General features: G+C 35.9%; 1 protein-coding gene across 3 annotated transcripts in view; it reads left to right on the top strand.

Annotated features, from left to right (window-relative positions):
- Positions 1 to 2487: 2487 nt before the first annotated feature.
- LOC121375836 (oncostatin-M-specific receptor subunit beta-like) overlaps positions 2488 to 17748 on the top strand; it is a 54290-nt gene continuing 39029 nt past the window's right edge. For 2 of the 3 annotated variants that reach the window (XM_041503503.1, XM_041503505.1), the window contains exons 1-2: positions 2488 to 2526; positions 12522 to 12663. The gene's annotated coding sequence lies outside the window, so the exon portion shown is untranslated. Of the gene's footprint in view, positions 2527 to 12521; positions 12969 to 17748 lie in introns of all 3 variants that reach the window. The other variant, XM_041503504.1, reaches the window with a different exon arrangement.

The raw sequence follows: 17748 nt of genomic DNA, 5'->3' as shown, positions 1-17748 counted from the left end.
GCTTAATCTAGAATGTTGTTTAAGTCAGCTGGTTTAATAAGGCTGGGTGGTGCTGGGTTCCTATCCCACTAACAGCATCTCATGCCAGAGTAAATACATAGCTCAGTGGGGAGGTGTAACATTAAAGATATAAAGGTCTATTTTCATCAACTTCTCTCAGTGGGTCTATTTACATCAACTTCTCTCAGTGGGTCTATGTACATCAACTTGTCTCAGTGGGTCTATGTACATCAACTTGTCTCAGTGGGTCTATATACATCAACTTCTCTCAGTGGGTCTATGTACATCAACTTGTCTCAGTGGGTCTATATACATCAACTTCTCTCAGTGGGTATATGTACATCAACTTGTCTCAGTGGGTCTATATACATCAACTTCTCTCAGTGGGTCTATTTACATCAACTTCTCTCAGTGGGTCTATGTACATCAACTTCTCTCAGTGGGTTTATGTACACGAACTTCTCCCGATGGGTCTATGTACATCAACTTCTCTCGGTGGGTCTATGTAGATAACTTCTGTCAGTGGGTCTATATACATCAACTTCTCCCAGTGGGTCTATGTACATCAACTTCTCTCGGTGGGTCTATGTAGATAACTTCTGTCAGTGGGTCTATATACATCAACTTCTCCCAGTGGGTCTATGTACATCACCTTCTCTCGGTGGATCTATGTACATCAACTTCTCCCGGTGGGTCTCTGCACATCAACTTCTCTTGGTGGGTCTATGTACATAACTTCTGTCAGTGGGTCTATGTACATCAACTTCTCTCGGTGGGTCTGTGTACATTAACTTCTCTCGGTAGGTCTATGTACATCAACTTCTCCCAGTGGTTCTATGTACATCAACTTCTCTCGGTGGGTCTATGTACATAACTTCTGTCAGTGGGTCTATGTACATCAACTTCTCCCAGTGGGTCTATGTACATCAACTTCTCTCGGTGGGTCTATGTACATCATCTTCTCTCGGTGGGTCTATGTACATCAACTTCTCCCAGTGGGTCTATGTACATCAACTTCTCTCGGTGGGTCTGTGTACATCAACTTCTCTCAGTGGGTCTATGTACATCAACTTCCAGTGGGTCTCAGTGGCATAGTCATTATGCCATAAGATTCTCAACACTCTTGAAGCATGATGCATATAGGTACAGGGTTCATACCCCAGTACAGGCTCCAAAAATCAGTCAATCAGTTTTAATCATTCAGTAGTGAGTTGTAGGACCTCTTTCTCACTAACCTCATATATACTAGTACTTATAGTTAAACATTAACCCCTGGAGCCAATTTCACTAAACATCATAAGTTTACGTCTGCTATTAGCAGTTATACTGAACCTACGTTTACATGTGTTTGGCATCTTATTTCACACAGAAAATTACATCATTACGGGAGATGGAGAATTTTAATGACCAAAGAAAATGAAATATGTGTACTTAAAACTATATTTGTTGTACTATAATAGTAATAAGAATTGTGTTTTAGCTGTAGATTTATGTTTACATGCAAAACTAGTCTTACGATGCTTTGTGAAATTAACCCCTGACCTGTAGATTTTGTTTTTATTAATTACTTCCATTAGAGCTGATATTGTATTTAATTTGGTATGATGTGTTTGAATTATAAAGTTATGACCCTCTCATCAAGTTAAACCAATATTTGTGGTGGTATAACAATTTTATTAGACCATGCTGTGCACAGATAAACTACTCAAGTTGGACTGATTCACAGAAATAAAGGAAGATCATTTCCCAGTAACTGATAAATGAAACTGGGTTTCCTCATTTATTACTTGTGACACCGTCACTGTTTTCTTATTACTAACAGCTACGCAGTAAGCTTTGAATGACTGTGTATTACAGTCAGACATTGTAAAACAGACTTACTGTGTAATGGGTAAGTACTTCAGACATTATCCCTTTCAGTACATGTAAATATTTGTATTTTATTCCGTATAAATATAAAGTGCACCTGTTCCTAAAGGCCAGTGTGTTTGTGTACCAAGGTGGTCTTTATAAATGTGTTTGACTGTATGTATGCGGATACATGCTGTTCATTGTACTCATATATCTTACTTAGGGTTATTCCAGGGTTGATAACATGGAGAGGTTGGATATACTGTAATTAATATTTTATTCCTGGTGAGTTTGTATCTGTCACAAGCCCCCCCCCCCCCCCACACACACACATCACCACCACCACCAATACTACTACCACCAATACTACTACCACCACCACCATTACCACCACCACCACCATTACCACCACCACCACCATTACCACCACCACCATAGTTTAAATAAAATGCCATGCATTTATTGGCAAATACCCCACTAACATTAGGTGACACTGTTATAAGAAAGTACATGTGTTTAGTCAAGTGTGGAAAAAAGAAGCATACTGGGTGTGATAAATGGAGCATATCTTTGTCGTTATTTGTTGTTGGTATATACAGTGGTACACACTACATCATAGTGACATGAGCACATACATATGGTTTCAACATTTAATGGACTGGCTTAAGAAAAATGGTGAGTTTTGTCATCTTATTCAATGTTTGTGAGTTGAGAACAAACTGTGACCGTATGGGTATGAGTGGATCATACTCTGGGTCAGTTAGTGTACGTTATATATTTAATATTATATAGTCGGCGTGAAAATGTAACTGCTGCGTTTAACAGTTTTATGACAAAACATGGTGGCTGAGTGCATACTGGTACACGTGTATATCTAAAGTGCTGGTTACATTATAATAGGCATCATGGTGATTCTTGTCTTTTTGTACATGTATATAGTGTAATGGATTAATTTATGTTCTTATGCAAGCTATGAAATCAACACCTGTTATCCGTGGGTATATGTTCCTTATGTGATATACTGGTATATTTGTACTTACGTACTGTATATATATATCTTTTGTACATGTGTCATATACTTGCACATTGTGTTGTTAAAAACATTTGTATATTATTTCTGGTTTCACAGATATGCATGTACATGCATACATGTATATACATGAATATATAGAGGCTATTTCATGGGTTTCTTCGAATACGATTTTTATGTCAACGAGTGATGTGTTAAAACCATATTTTCACGAATTGCGAAGCAATGAGTGAAAATATGGTTTTCGCACATCACGAGTTGACATAAAAATCGTATTCAGAAAAAACACCATGAAATGGTCTATTTATTATATACATATTTCCTAATTTTTGACAATATCTTCGCTTCTTGGTAATATCTTTACCTTATCCTATCGAAAACACATAACGTCATGATATATTTCTTCCTATGAAACTTTGCTAAAAAATTTACTTGACCATAGACTTTTAAAAAGAAATTTGAATAAAATTGATCTTTATTAACATTTATTTAATAATACTGCGGTGCAAACATACCTGACAAAGCGATCATCTAAAAACTCCCACAAAAACAAAACGAGTCGAATTCCGTTAAATTCTTACACTTACACTCGATGACACTACATTGTCATCACTATTTAGCTTCGTATTCAATTCGTTTTAGATATTTTATCGTAATTGTACTTCGTATCCCTTTTTAATAGGTACAGTTGTTTAAATTACATTTTTTTATTTTTCAAATACGATCAGATGCATTGGTAATCATTAAACTTAAATACGAAGAAACGAGACAAAGGGAGATAATTTAATCATGCACTTTTACAAAAAAGTAAATACGATTTCTATATTTTCACTGTAGCTAAAATACAGTGAAAATATGACTTTTCACCGGATATGACTTTTATGGTTTCCGTAGATCTATATATTTCATTGCTATGTATATAATAAATATGTATAAACATTATGTACTGGGTTATAGATACCTTTTTTTGTAAAGATATAATTACCATGTACATGTAATGTTAAAGTTAGACTATCGACTGTCACTTTAATGTTGGCCGCCAATTCGATGGATGTATTGTAATTTCTCCAACTCCCATCTTATGAGTGGTGCACTCAGATTAATAACTAATCGGTCGTTATGAGTTGTATATGATGTAAATCGACTTGTAAGAGTGTTGTAGCAACTGGCCAGTCGTAGAAGTCATGAGAGTAGAAAGTTGGCCAACTTTGTCATGGCAGTTGGTAGTCTGAACCTAGCATAAGACTAAATGATTTTTGTTTCATTAGCCAACATTAAGCATTCAATCTGTATATATTTAAATTTACATGTAATTATTGAAGTTCTGATAAACTGCAAGTTATGCATTAATCGGGGCTTCTACATGTAGAATTTTTATAAAATTCACTAGCCATGGGATCAGTGATTTAAAACATTTACTAGCCACAATTAAAAATTCACTAGCCCTGCTTTACTAAATAATAGTAATAATCACATAAAGAGGGAGCTTAAAGAGGGAGCTTAAAAACACTAACATTGGGGGGGGGGGGGGGACAAGATATTCATATTTACAAAATAAGACTTAACTGCAACATTTGACTTCTTTTTGTCACTAGCTGTCGGGCATGGCAATAGTAGTTATTTACTAGCCCAACCTTGAATATCACTAGCCATGGGAATAGGGCTACCATAATCTAGAATCCCTGCATTAATACTATTATCAATCCAATTTAGTTATTTCGGATTTACACCCCCCAACTCCCTCCCCAAAACAAAACCCACCTGGCATGTTGCATGTACCTACATATCAAAGCATACATTTATATACTTTCATTTTCACAAGCATACAAAGGCTGTTACTTTCCTTTTCACTTCTAAATTCTACACCAATATATTGATTTTGTCTGTGATATTTTTTTAATAGATATTTCTTTTTATTTTCATTTTAAAAATGAATTCTGGCATTAATGTAACCCTTTCCTACCCCTCAACGTAGATTTTGTACGTTGGTGAAAATGCAGGTGATTGTGATTGGCCCTTAATGTACTAATATTAAACTGTGTAAACTGTGTGTATGAAAATACAAAAAAACTGTGCTACTTCGTGTGTACACATTTTTCAAGCGGTTATTGATTCACTTGGAACTGAGCGATCTAACACAAACATCAGTCCCGTACCCTGGAGATGGTCGCATTTACAGCAAGTTTACAGTGGCATTAAGAACCATTAAGATCCTTTCAAACTTATCAAAGCAGTTCTGCCTATCAGATGCTATCAAAACAAAGCCATGATATGCTCATAATCCGATCATGGCATTATTATCTGCTGTGCCTGTCTCTTTATCTCCAAGACTGGAGAGAGAGCTAACAACATACATACGGTCATGAACACTCGCCGACTCAGAGTGGAACACTCGCTGACTCCGAGTGGACGGAACATGACAGTCTGTGTATGGAGTCCCGATCCCCAGCCTTATGTTAGTGTGGTGCAATCACTGATACAGATATCCGTGTCATATTAATTGACAAATTAATGTCCGGTAGATAGTCCTCGGGTCCCGTGCTGCCCTCTACACAGTTCTCTCAACTGGTGGCTCGAGCTCGCGGGGCATTTGCCGTGCATTAACGTCAATCATTTAGAAAGCTTCCAGATGAAGAAATATGCATCACAATAATGCCAGTGGTTTTCGCCGATGCTGTTTAAATCATGAGCGTTATCTATTGCGATAGCTTCCAAAACCCGTCTGGAGGTTGGAGAGTATTCGTATGAATTTTTTTTTTTTCCGTTCCGTATCGCATGTGCTGTTGCGACAAGGGAAATCTATCGGCATTACAGAGGATTTGGGCAATAACGGAAAGTGTACACTGGCCCTCCGATAGTATTCTCTATTCACGTTCTGTGTAGATAAATTTAGCACACAAATGGGTTATGTCATCAAGTTAATACACACAGTGTAACTGGGTGTCAGGTACCGTTTATAAGAATTGACAGGACATGCATTATTAATAATCTTGCACTTCTAAACAGTTTTACTTCGATTAATGGGGTTTATATTCTGTATCTTTGGACATGTTACACAGCTATACAGAGCTATAACATGTTTATTCTATTTTACTAATAAATCTATGGCCTTTACCAACCTGGATACATCTTATTTTCAAACCAACTACAGTCTGTCCCACAGGGAATGCTTTTTTTTCACAATATGAAATTTACTACTAGTTATATATTTCTGAGCCAATTGTTTTCTAAATTGCACACAAAAATATATAGTTTTGTTATCTCCAAAACACTTTTACTTTTCTTCTTACGTCAAACCAAACTGAAATTATTTACAACAAACAGTTTTGTAGAAGGATTTATATTGACTAATATATATATATAATTTTACATTTTAATTATTTCATTATTTAATTATTTCATTTTAGGCAGTTCCAGATTTGATCATGTGGGGGAGGTTGGTAGCACATGCATTAATTATTATTTTACGCTTGATGGGTCTGCCGTAAACAAAACAAAATCTATGCATACTTAAATGGTACTTGGTTTAAATAAAACTGTATTTTGTGGGTATTGGGTGTACATAAACATTGTCTCCTGCCTGTCCCATGGGATCAATTTGAGTGATTTTACTAGTCACATAATGTTCTTGAATGAAAAAACATAAAATTCTTGTCTGTCTCTGTCTGTCTTTCTGTCTGTCTCTGTCCCTCTCTGTGTGTGTGTGTCTCTCTCTGTGTCTCTGTGTGTGTGTGTGTGTGTGTTTCTCTCTCTCTCTATCATCTCTCTCGAGATCATCTCTCTCTCTCTCTCTCTCTCTCTCTCTCTCTCTCTCTCTCTCTCTCTCTCTCTCTCTCTCTCTCTCTCTCTCTCTCTCTCTCTCTCTCTCTCTCTCTCTCTCTCTCTCTCTCTCTTTCTCTCTCTCTCTCTCTCTCTGTCTCTGTCTATGTTGCTCTCTCTTTCCCTCTGAATGTATGTGTATGTGTGTACATACAAATTCACTTGAGGAAATGAATTTAATGAGGCATAACACAGTGATATATGACTAATACCACATGCCATATTCATCTTAATGACGGAAGAACAAATTATAAAACAGAATACTGTAAATGACACACCTCTGACCCGTGGACAAAACCGTGATGGCATCTGACAGTATAATTTTTCACTGCGCCCCAGTCACGAAAAGCTCAGTTTTATGTTCAGTCACAAGTGACGTCAATTAGCTGTGACAGCTTTTGTTTTGACAGATCCTACAAACCAATGTCTGCAATCTTTGTCTTTACACCATCATGTGGAGCAAATCGATACGATCAAAGATTTGGGGGTGTTTTTTTCTGCCCTGTTATTGGCTCTGAAATCACGTCATGATTAGATTTGTGTATTTTTTTTTACGTCCAGCCACACATTAACATGTAAATTAGATTTCGTGCTCAAGTAATTTAATGACTGTTTGAATTTGCTGCAGCTTGTGATGTTTTAGGGTTTTTTTTGTCATTCTTATGCAGCAGATGCCTTCAGCTCCAGCTGTTTTATTGGTCATTTGCTTCTAATGGCAAGGAGCCATGCCATTAAGGAAAGTGTTAAAAAAAAGCTTATCTGGATCAAAAACAAATTGCATTTGAGAAAAAGGTTTTAATGGTTTTTAGTGTGCCTAGTTCTCACAGAAGTAAACCAGTTATTTGGATATAGAGAACAGGCACAAGATCATAGGGAGGATGCTGGGGCTAAGCACCCTGAAAATTAAAGTGCCTCCAAAAATCTTTTATTTAACAGGGTTTTTTTTTTGGTTTTTTTGTCTAATGATAGCACAAGTGCACATTGATTAATTAATCTTTAGCTATTGCATGTCAAACATTTGGTAATTCTGACATATAGTGTTAGAGAAAACCTGCTAACTGTTTTTCTACCAGCAGAAAGGAATTCTTTATAATATGCACTTTCCTACAGAGAGTACAGCACATGCCATGACCTTTAATATACACCAGTCATTACATGGGGCACCGGCCTCGGTGGCGTCGTGGCAGGCCATCGGTCTACAGGCTGGTAGGTACTGGGTTCGGATCCCAGTCGAGGCATGGGATTTTTAATCCAGATACCGACTCCAAACCCATAGTGAGTGCTCCGCAAGGCTCAATGGGTAGGTGTAAACCACTTGCACTGACCAGTGATCCATAACTGGTTCAACAAAGGCCATGGTTTGTGCTATCCTGCCTGTGGGAAGTGCAAATAAAAGATCCCTTGCTGCTAATCGGAAGAGTAGCCCATGTAGTGGCGACAGCGGGTTTCCTCTCAAAATCTGTGTGGTCTTTAACCATATGTCTGACGCCATATAACCGTAAATAAAATGTGTTGAGTGCATCGTTAAATAAAACATTTCTTTCTTTCTTTCTTTACTTTGCGGCTTTAATTATATTCGTTAGTCCATACTTAAAATATGTATATTATACAATACTCTATTATGTTTGCGGTGTGTAGTTAAAGTATAGAACATAGGGCATAATATTCAATAAATTTCATTTCATTTATTGAATTTATTGTTTGTTATTCCCCATTGACATAGATTTAATCAAATACATTTTTCTTTTAGCCCAAACTGGATTTTATCTCACAATAATTTCATACGTATAAAAAAATAAAAACATTAATTTGAAGTACATGATGTTTAAGCTACTACAAACATAAGGCTGACTAAAAGAACATTGGATATAAACAGATATTGGTGGTGCTATTAAACAAAACAAACTTTCAAATTTATGAACAAATATTGATACATGTATATTAAACAAGAAAATGTGATTTCATTTATGTATTTTAAATCATTAAAAAGATATGTTTGTTAGAAATACAATATGTACATGTATCTTAAAATGGCATACTGCATGTCAGTTTGGTTTAAAATATTGTAGATGTTTTGGGGTTTTTTAATTTGCAGCCTCCCTAGATGTATCCTGCATATATGCTTGGAGAGAGTTACAAGATAATAAAATGTTAATTTAGATTTGAGTATAAGTTAGAACTAATTAAAACAAATGTTACTTTGTCTGTAAAATGTATCTTAAATTATATATTGTCTAAACACAATCTTTGAGGCGATAATTAAAAGTAACAAAACTGCTAGCATATGCAAAGTTGTGACTGGCCTTCAAAATATTATTATATATAATGATTTGGACACCTGTTTCAAATGCAAATTCCAAATTAAAATTCTTTTTTGAAGTTTATTTTTGTATGAAACGAAGGTGTGCAGAAACAAATTACAGTGTTTGAGTTAGTATGTATAAGTGAAAAAAGAAACATTTCTTTTGGCAAATAGAGTACTGCGGAATGTAAACAAACACATGTCACTATCTTGTTTCCCTGATTCGTGTGTTTTTAGAAACGTGTGATCCATGAAGCCTGCTGCGTAATTACCATGACTAAAAATTTCCAAATATAATGATTTGTTTTTATAATGAGTAAACTACAGGTGCATCATCTTGCAGTGTAGTGTGTGTCTGCAATGTAAATTGTTTGCTGTCTGTATACATGAAACGCTGGCTTTTGGTGGTGTCATGGTTACGCCATCAGACATAACACTGGTAGTTACTGGGTTCGCAGCCCCGTACTGGCTCCCACCCAAAGTGAGTTTTAACAACACTGCATGACTTCTCTTACAAACCACCAACAGTCTAGATAGCTAAAGTGTGTGTGACCAGGACAGGGTGCTTGAACCTTAATTGGATTTAAGCATAGAAATAAGTATAAATGAGATGAAATTAATGTATGGAAGGGATGTAGCTCAGTGGTTGAGCAGGCTGGATCACCCTCAATAGACTGGGTTTTTTCCCACATGAACTAATACATGCCCAATAAGTAATACATCAAATGCAAAGCTATAGTTATATATATGTCTATAGATAGTCTGTTGGAAAGTGCATTTAAAGATATTTTATATGCACCATCCCATCAACAAAATAGTATATACCAGGATCTTTATTACACCGGTTATGGAGCACTGGCTGGAACAAACCCATTGAGACCACAGATGAAATCGATCTTAGATCAAACATGCATCAGGCAAGTTTCATGGGGTTTTTTTAAGCTGGACCCCCAATATACTAGCAATTTCATGAATTTGGACAGAAATTTTAATTTCAGTTAACCAGACAATGTATAATAAAATTATGACTGTTTAAAATACTGCATTTGTATTATTTTCATATTAACTTTTTGATGGTTTGATATTGAAATATATTCACTTTTAATTCACATTTGGTGATTTATATTGATTTGGAAGCTTGGATGGTTTGATAATGCAATATATTAACTTTTAAGTGATTTATATTATTTTAGAAGCTTAAAATTAGAATTTATCCATACAAGGAACCATGCACAGCCATTAATCCACTGCTAGTACTTCATATTATTGTATTATCCGGACATATATATAGCAACTACATGCTTTTAAAGAACTAGGACACATATTACAGTTTTACAAATCTTCCATCAATGTAACACAAAACATATCCAGTAATTATCTTGACAAATGTCTCCAGTGTGTCCAGCGATGGTCTTTCAGGCACAGAATATGATCATTAGGCATATTTGGGTCCTTGTTCAAAACTATTCACCCAATTGGTTCGCTTTTGTTGTCGAAATCATCTAGAAAAAAAAAAATTGTAATTATCTCCAATCAAAGTAAACATTTTGGTAACTTGTTCACACGTGCCAATTTGAAGAATGGCACAATTTGTTGGCATGTTGCACTGTCTGCATTCCGTGATTGGCAGTCGGCAAACAGTGACAGAAAGACTACACTGGCGCCATGCACCATGTTTACCATCGGCTGGACGATTCACTGGTTCTTGAGAAAGCAGCAGAGTTGTCCAAACTTGACGGTAATTCCATCATTTGTCCAATTTACCAAAGCCGCGTTGTCGGACACGAGCATGGCATAGCCCACTTGACTCCAGATAGTATTTTCTTTAAAGAGATTCACGGTTATTGCAGGCAGGTGATACGGTATTTGTGTTTGTAATTTCTATCGATTAAACAGCTATAACCAAATATTATCTGATGATGACTTGTTGTAATTCATTTTACAATATTAAGTTAAATGTTCGCTTCATTCTCAATAATGGCCGGCCGGCAGGATTTATGTGCACTCATAGAGCAATTAAGATATCTTTGATATGAATACTAGACCCTGTTTGATGTATACTCAACAACGAAAGTTTAGCAAATATCTTTTATGACGTCTAAATTTGCCATGGTTGAATAAACTTTAAAAAAAACCCGGTCATCCTGTTGTGTTAAGGCAAAGGTTGATGAGTTTATGTTGTTTGTAAATGGTAAACATTTTAGATGTGAATACTAATTAATAAAAATAGGTTAATTTATAAATGTTATGTTCTTTTAACATTAGCTAAACTTTTGTTGTTGAGTATATATATATTTCTGCATAGAAAAGATGTCTTATGGTATTAAGATAAAAGATCCCTTGTTTCTAATGGTAAAATGTACCGAGTTTTCTCTGAAGATTATGTGTGATTAAACAAAAGTAATTTTTGTATATATTTGTGTCTGTGTGTGTGTGACTAGACAGACAGGCATGAAGAGACAGATATGTAGAGACTTCTGATGAGAGAAAGAGGAATTGGGGATATAGGACATATTCATGTAAATTATGTCAAAGTTTTGAGTGTGACAATTCTTAAGGATGGATTCTTTTCACAATGTACTGTATTTATAGAAATATTAAATGAGCTTCTATTTCGTATCATGTTTATGTCCCGAGGGATATAATTTTCAATTGTAGCGAGTGACAATGAAAATTATTTCATGAGGAACATTGTCACATGATATGAAATGGTTGCGAGTTTAATATCCTATTTATTAACCAGAATTGATTTCAGTTATTTATATCACTAAACTCGTTTGATTAATGTTCCGGTACGGTTGTTCATTTCATTACAACTTATTTCCGTGCTTCTATCTAATTAAGGTTCAAGCATGCTGTCCTGGGCACAAACCTCAGCTGTCTGGGCTGTCTGTCCAGGACAGTGGGTTAGTGGTTAGTGAGAGAGAAGAGGGTGTAATGGTCTTAAAGCTACCCACTAAGTCGTTAAAACTTACTCTGGGTGGGAGCCGGTACCGGGCTGTGAACCCTGTACCTACCAGTCTTATCAGTCTTTTTATCCGATGGGTTAACCATGACACCACCAAGGCCGGTCAGTGTGGCCAGTTGTATGATGTCATTGTACGATGCTGAGGTGTTTTACGACCCACTTGACGTTCTAGTGGGACGTAGCACTTTGATATGTACCAAAATAGTTTAAACATATGGGTAATAAAGCATATTATTCATTATTATATACATGACATACATATAGGCCATACAGAATCTTTTAACAACATGTCATACATATGTGGATGTTTCATCAACATGTCTTGAAACTATAATTATAACCATCATAACAGCCAGTGCATTATTTGACAGTGTATGAATAGTTACTGGGTACAACCGCATACATGACACCAAGTCCCACTTATTTGTTTTGTTACGGCACACTGCTTTCAATTAACACCACACAACAATGTCCTATGATTGCTTCAGTGTAACTTCAGGTAAAGTAGATATTCAAATATTAAATTGTGTTCCTTTCTTTGTACTTTCCAGGAACAATGAAGTTTGGATTTCCACATTTGACGACTTCTTTACAGTAATCCTGTAAGAAAGACTTCTGTACAGATTCCTCTGTGTTCTGGGAGAAACCTGTGTAAATGTCGGGCTGATACTACTATCCATACAAACTGGCAAGGTATGTCAATATTGTTCTGTTGTCACAATCAACAATTGCTGTGAATGGATACTATTTCTCCAAAAGCACATCTTGATTTGTTAGTTTTGTCCTGTTTTCACAAGCCTGAGCTGACCCTAATCGGAGTTTACCTTGCTTATCAGGCTGGCCAGTCTGCATGCCACAGTGGTGGTACGTGCATGGTCGGTGGTGTATATAGTGTATTCCGTCTGTCAGTTCATTTGTGGATGTCTATACCTGACAGAATACATGGGGAAAACATGTTTTAATTAGCGGTGTACAAATGGAATAAATTCTTGATCAAGGTGAGCAAAGTCTATAACTGTATTCATGTGCTATTTAGCTTTTGTATAATTTATAAAAGGGCCATTTCGTATATGGGTTTCCTAAACACTGGTTATTTCAAAACCTTGAAACGTCTCTAAACCAGACACCATCAGAATGAAGTAAAAAGTCTGGTATTAATGGGTATCTGGTTAAGAGAGGTTATTTTTGGTACTGATATTTAAAAAGGGATCATGCAAAAAGTTGTTTTAAGAGAATTCCAGTTTCCGAGGGTCCGGTTTTGAGGGATTTTACTGTACTTTTAAAACTAAAACAATGATTCATAATTGTATAATTTAATAAAAATTGTTCCTAAGCCCAGTGCTGTTTATATATATATATATATGTATGTGTATGTGTATGTGTATGTGTATGTGTATGTGTATGTGTATGTGTATGTGTATGTGTATGTGTATGTGTATGTGTATGTGTATATGTATATGTGTGTGTGTGTGTATATATATATATATATATATATATATATATATATATACTGTGTATATGTATATACAGATTTTGGTTCTACAATCTTCAATTATTTTAAATTATTTGTAACAATCAGTGTTACAGATGAGACAAAAAGGACAGTCTTATGTGATATGACCACAAAACACTTTAATTTTCTCTAGGTGAGGTGGAAGGCAGTTTTTATTTATATTCCACCACTCACAAAATACAATTTTATTTAAACCATGTATGCACAGAGAATTGTTTTAGAAAACCCACCAGACATAAACTAATTACGGTGTGTCCCACCTCCGCTATGTGATCAGTCTTAAAATACTTAAAAATAAACATAGGCAGGGGTTTGTGTGGGGAGGAATTTGCATGATTTAATATGCATTTAATATCATTAATATGCCATGTGATGCAAGCAGCACATTTATGGATCCCATGTAACCATTCAAATTTATTGATTTCCTATGTGTGTGTTGATTTTTTTTTAGACCTAATGCATAGTGTATAACTACATAGTTAAATATGAATTATTGTTTTATTGTGCAAAAAAAATAATATATATACAGTGAAACTCCTCTAAACCGGACACCCTTGGGACCAAGTACAAAGTCTGGTTTTAAGAGTTATCCAGTTTAGAGAGGTTCTCTTCTGTACAGATATTTAGAAAAGGGCCGTGAAAAATGTCCGTTTTTGAGGGGATTCCATTTTATAGATGGTCCAGTTTTGAGAGGTTTCACTGTATTAATAACAAATAAAGAATAAAATCTTCATATACACTTATATGTACCCAGAACCTCCACTTTCTGGCAACAAATAGCTGTTTAATTTCTTAATATACACTTGTATGTACCCAGAACCTCCACTTTCTGGCAACAAATAGCTGTTTAATTTCTTCCCATTTGAAGTTCTTCAGTCCCAGTTAAAATAAATTTTAGGTTGGGTCATAGGGTTTGACGTACACTTTCAGAGCACGGCCTCGGTGGCATCGTGATAGGTCATCGGTCTACAGACCGGTAGGTACTGGGTTCAGATCCCAGTCGATGCATGGGATTTTTAATCCAGATACCGACTCCAAACCCTGAGTGAGTGCTCCGCAAGGCTCAATGGGTAGGTGTAAACCACTTGCACCGACCAGTGATCCATAACTGGTTCAACAAAGGCCATGGTTTGTGCTATCCTGCCTGTGGGAAGTGCAAATAAAAGATCCCTTGCTGCTAATCGGAAGAGTAGCCCATGTAGTGGCGACAGCGGGTTTCCTCTCAAAATCTGTGTGGTCCTTAACCATATGTCTGACGCCATATAACCGTAAATAAAATGTGTTGAGTGGGTCGTTAAATAAAACATTTCTTTCTTTCTTTCTTTCTTTCAGAGCAAGCTGTTTTAGTGCACGCCTGTTGTGGGCACAGGTGCTGGCTTCGGCCGCCGGCTCCTCTGTCCATGACAGTAATAAATGTTCACTGATTAAACAGTGTTCTTGCGGAATCATTCAACAAACATTATCTTCTCCTTTTATTAGATTTGGTGAACAAAAAAATTCAAATGTCCACATTTAGGAATTCATTTTAAATATTTTAATATTGGAGATGAATTTGTTTATATCCTTGCTGAACTCGGCACAATTGAGAAGTTGGAATGTCATTGTTTATTGAAATGAATGACTCAACTATAGAATAAACACATCCAACCAGTGAAAAAAAAAAATGTAAAGTTTTTTTCTTCAATCTTTGACATGTTTACGGTCACATTCTGGTCTGTAGTTATCAATATTGGCATTCTTTTCTGGCATGTTTTTTCTTGTTTGGCCAGTGTGGAGACTCGCTGTAATTGCATAAGCACTGCAGATGATGAACAAGTATGACAAGCTCAGAGACTCTGCTAAAGTCGGTAATTGTGTAAGCTTCTCAGATGGTGCTTCGTGTGCATTAGCATGCATGGAGACGTTGATACTTGCGTAAGCATGTTCGATCTGCTGGTGTTTCTGACACTACAATTAAGGTTGGCTGTCTTAATCCAATGTAGGTAATTATTTTATTGAATGGGTCACTTGTATCAAGCTGTTTTACAGTTAGGCCATAAATATTGTTAGCAGTTTGACAAATTTGGTTGGAAGGAAACCCTCCCGCCCCGGAGTTGGCCACTGGTTATGTCAGAAACCAAATCCGGGGTGGGTGTGTCTGAACCCTTGTGGAATAGAGTTCCATTCCCATTCCGTTGGAAGGAAATGTGTGGCCAAATTCAAGTAAACTTAGCCAAACACAGTGGGCCGAAGGAAGGAAATATTTTTATTTAACGATGCACTCAACACAATTTATTTATGGTTATATGGCGTTGGACATATGGTTTTAAAAAAGAAGAAGTTTATTTTGTTTAATGACACCACTAGAGCACATTGATTTATTAATCTTCAGCTATTGGATGTCAAACATCTTATAATTTTGACATAGTCTTAGAGAGGAAACCCGCTACATTTTTCCATAAGTAGCAAGGGATCTATTATATGAACCATTCCACAAACAGGATAGCATATACCATGGCCTTTGATGTACCAGTTGTGATGTACTGGCTGGAACAAGAAATAACCAAATAGGCCCACTGACGGGGGGTGGGGGGGGGGGGGCTGATCCCAAACCAACCATGCATCAAGTGAGCGCTTTACCACTGGGCTACGTCTCGCCCCTACAATGGGTCGAATATACGAAGCCAATTTGTCTTAGACGCAGGTGTTTAAGCATCGTAAATAAATGTAGTTACACTTGTGTAAGACATAAACAGGTGTTTAAGCATTGTAAATATATGTAGTTACACTTGTGTAAGACATAAACAGGTGTTTAAGCATTGTAAATAAATGTAGTTACATGCGTGTAAGACATAAACAGGTGTTTAAGCATTGTAAATATATGTAGTTACACTTGTGTAAGACATAAACAGGTGTTTAAGCATTGTAAATATATGTAGTTACACTTGTGTAAGACATAAACAGGTGTTTAAGCATTGTAAATGTATGTAGTTACACTTGTGTAAGACAAACAGGTGTTTAAGCATTGTAAATAAATGTAGTTACACTTGTGTAAGACATAAACAGGTGTTTAAGCATTGTAAATATATGTAGTTACACTTGTGTAAGACATAAACAGGTGTTTAAGCATTGTAAATATATGTAGTTACACTTGTGTAAGACATAAACAGGTGTTTAAGCATTGTAAATGTATGTAGTTACACTTGTGTAAGACAAACAGGTGTTTAAGCATTGTAAATAAATGTAGTTACATGCGTGTAAGACATAAACAGGTGTTTAAGCATTGTAAATAAATGTAGTTACACGCGTGTAAGACATAAACAGGTGTTTAAGCATTGTAAATGTATGTAGTTACACACGTGTAAGACATAAACAGGTGTTTAAGCATTGTAAATGTATGTAGTTACACAAGTGTAAGACATAACAGGTGTTTAAGCATTGTAAATGTATGTAGTTACACACGTGTAAGACATAAACAGGTGTTTAAGCATTGTAAATGTATGTAGTTACACACGTGTAAGACATAAACAGGTGTTTAAGCATTGTAAATAAATGTAGTTACACTGGTGTAAGATATAAACAGGTGTTTAAGCATTGTAAATGTATGTAGTAACACACGTGTAAGACATAAACAGGTGTTTAAGCATTGTAAATAAATGTAGTTACACTTGTGTAAGACATAAACAGGTGTTTAAGCATTGTAAATAAATGTAGTTACACGCGTGTAAGACATAAACAGGTGTTTAAGCATTGTAAATGTATGTAGTTACACATGTGTAAGACAAACAGGTGTTTAAGCATTGTAAATAAATGTAGTTACACTTGTGTAAGACATAAACAGGTGTTTAAGCATTGTAAATGTATGTAGTAACACGCGTGTAAGACATAAACAGGTGTTTAAGCATTGTAAATGTGTGTAGTTACACGCGTGTAAGACAAACAGGTGTTTAAGCATTGTAAATAAATGTAGTTACACGCGTGTAAGACATAAACAGGTGTTTAAGCATTGTAAATGTGTGTAGTTACACGTGTGTAAGACATAAACAGGTGTTTAAGCATTGTAATATGTGTAGTTACACGCGTGTAAGACAAAAATAGGTGTTTAAGCATTGTAAATATGTGTAGTTACACGTGTGTAAGACAAACAGGTGTTTAAGCATTGTAAATGTGTGTAGTTACACGCGTGTAAGACATAAACAGGTGTTTAAGCATTGTAAATGTGTGTAGTTACACGCGTGTAAGACATAAACAGGTGTTTAAGCATTGTAAATGTGTGTAGTTAGACG

This window comes from Gigantopelta aegis, chromosome 6 (assembly GCF_016097555.1).
Source record: "Gigantopelta aegis isolate Gae_Host chromosome 6, Gae_host_genome, whole genome shotgun sequence".
Lineage (NCBI taxonomy): Eukaryota > Metazoa > Mollusca > Gastropoda > Neomphalida > Peltospiridae > Gigantopelta > Gigantopelta aegis.
The sequence above is the reverse complement of the archived record's forward strand: the minus strand, read 5'-3'. Positions and strand labels throughout refer to the sequence as shown.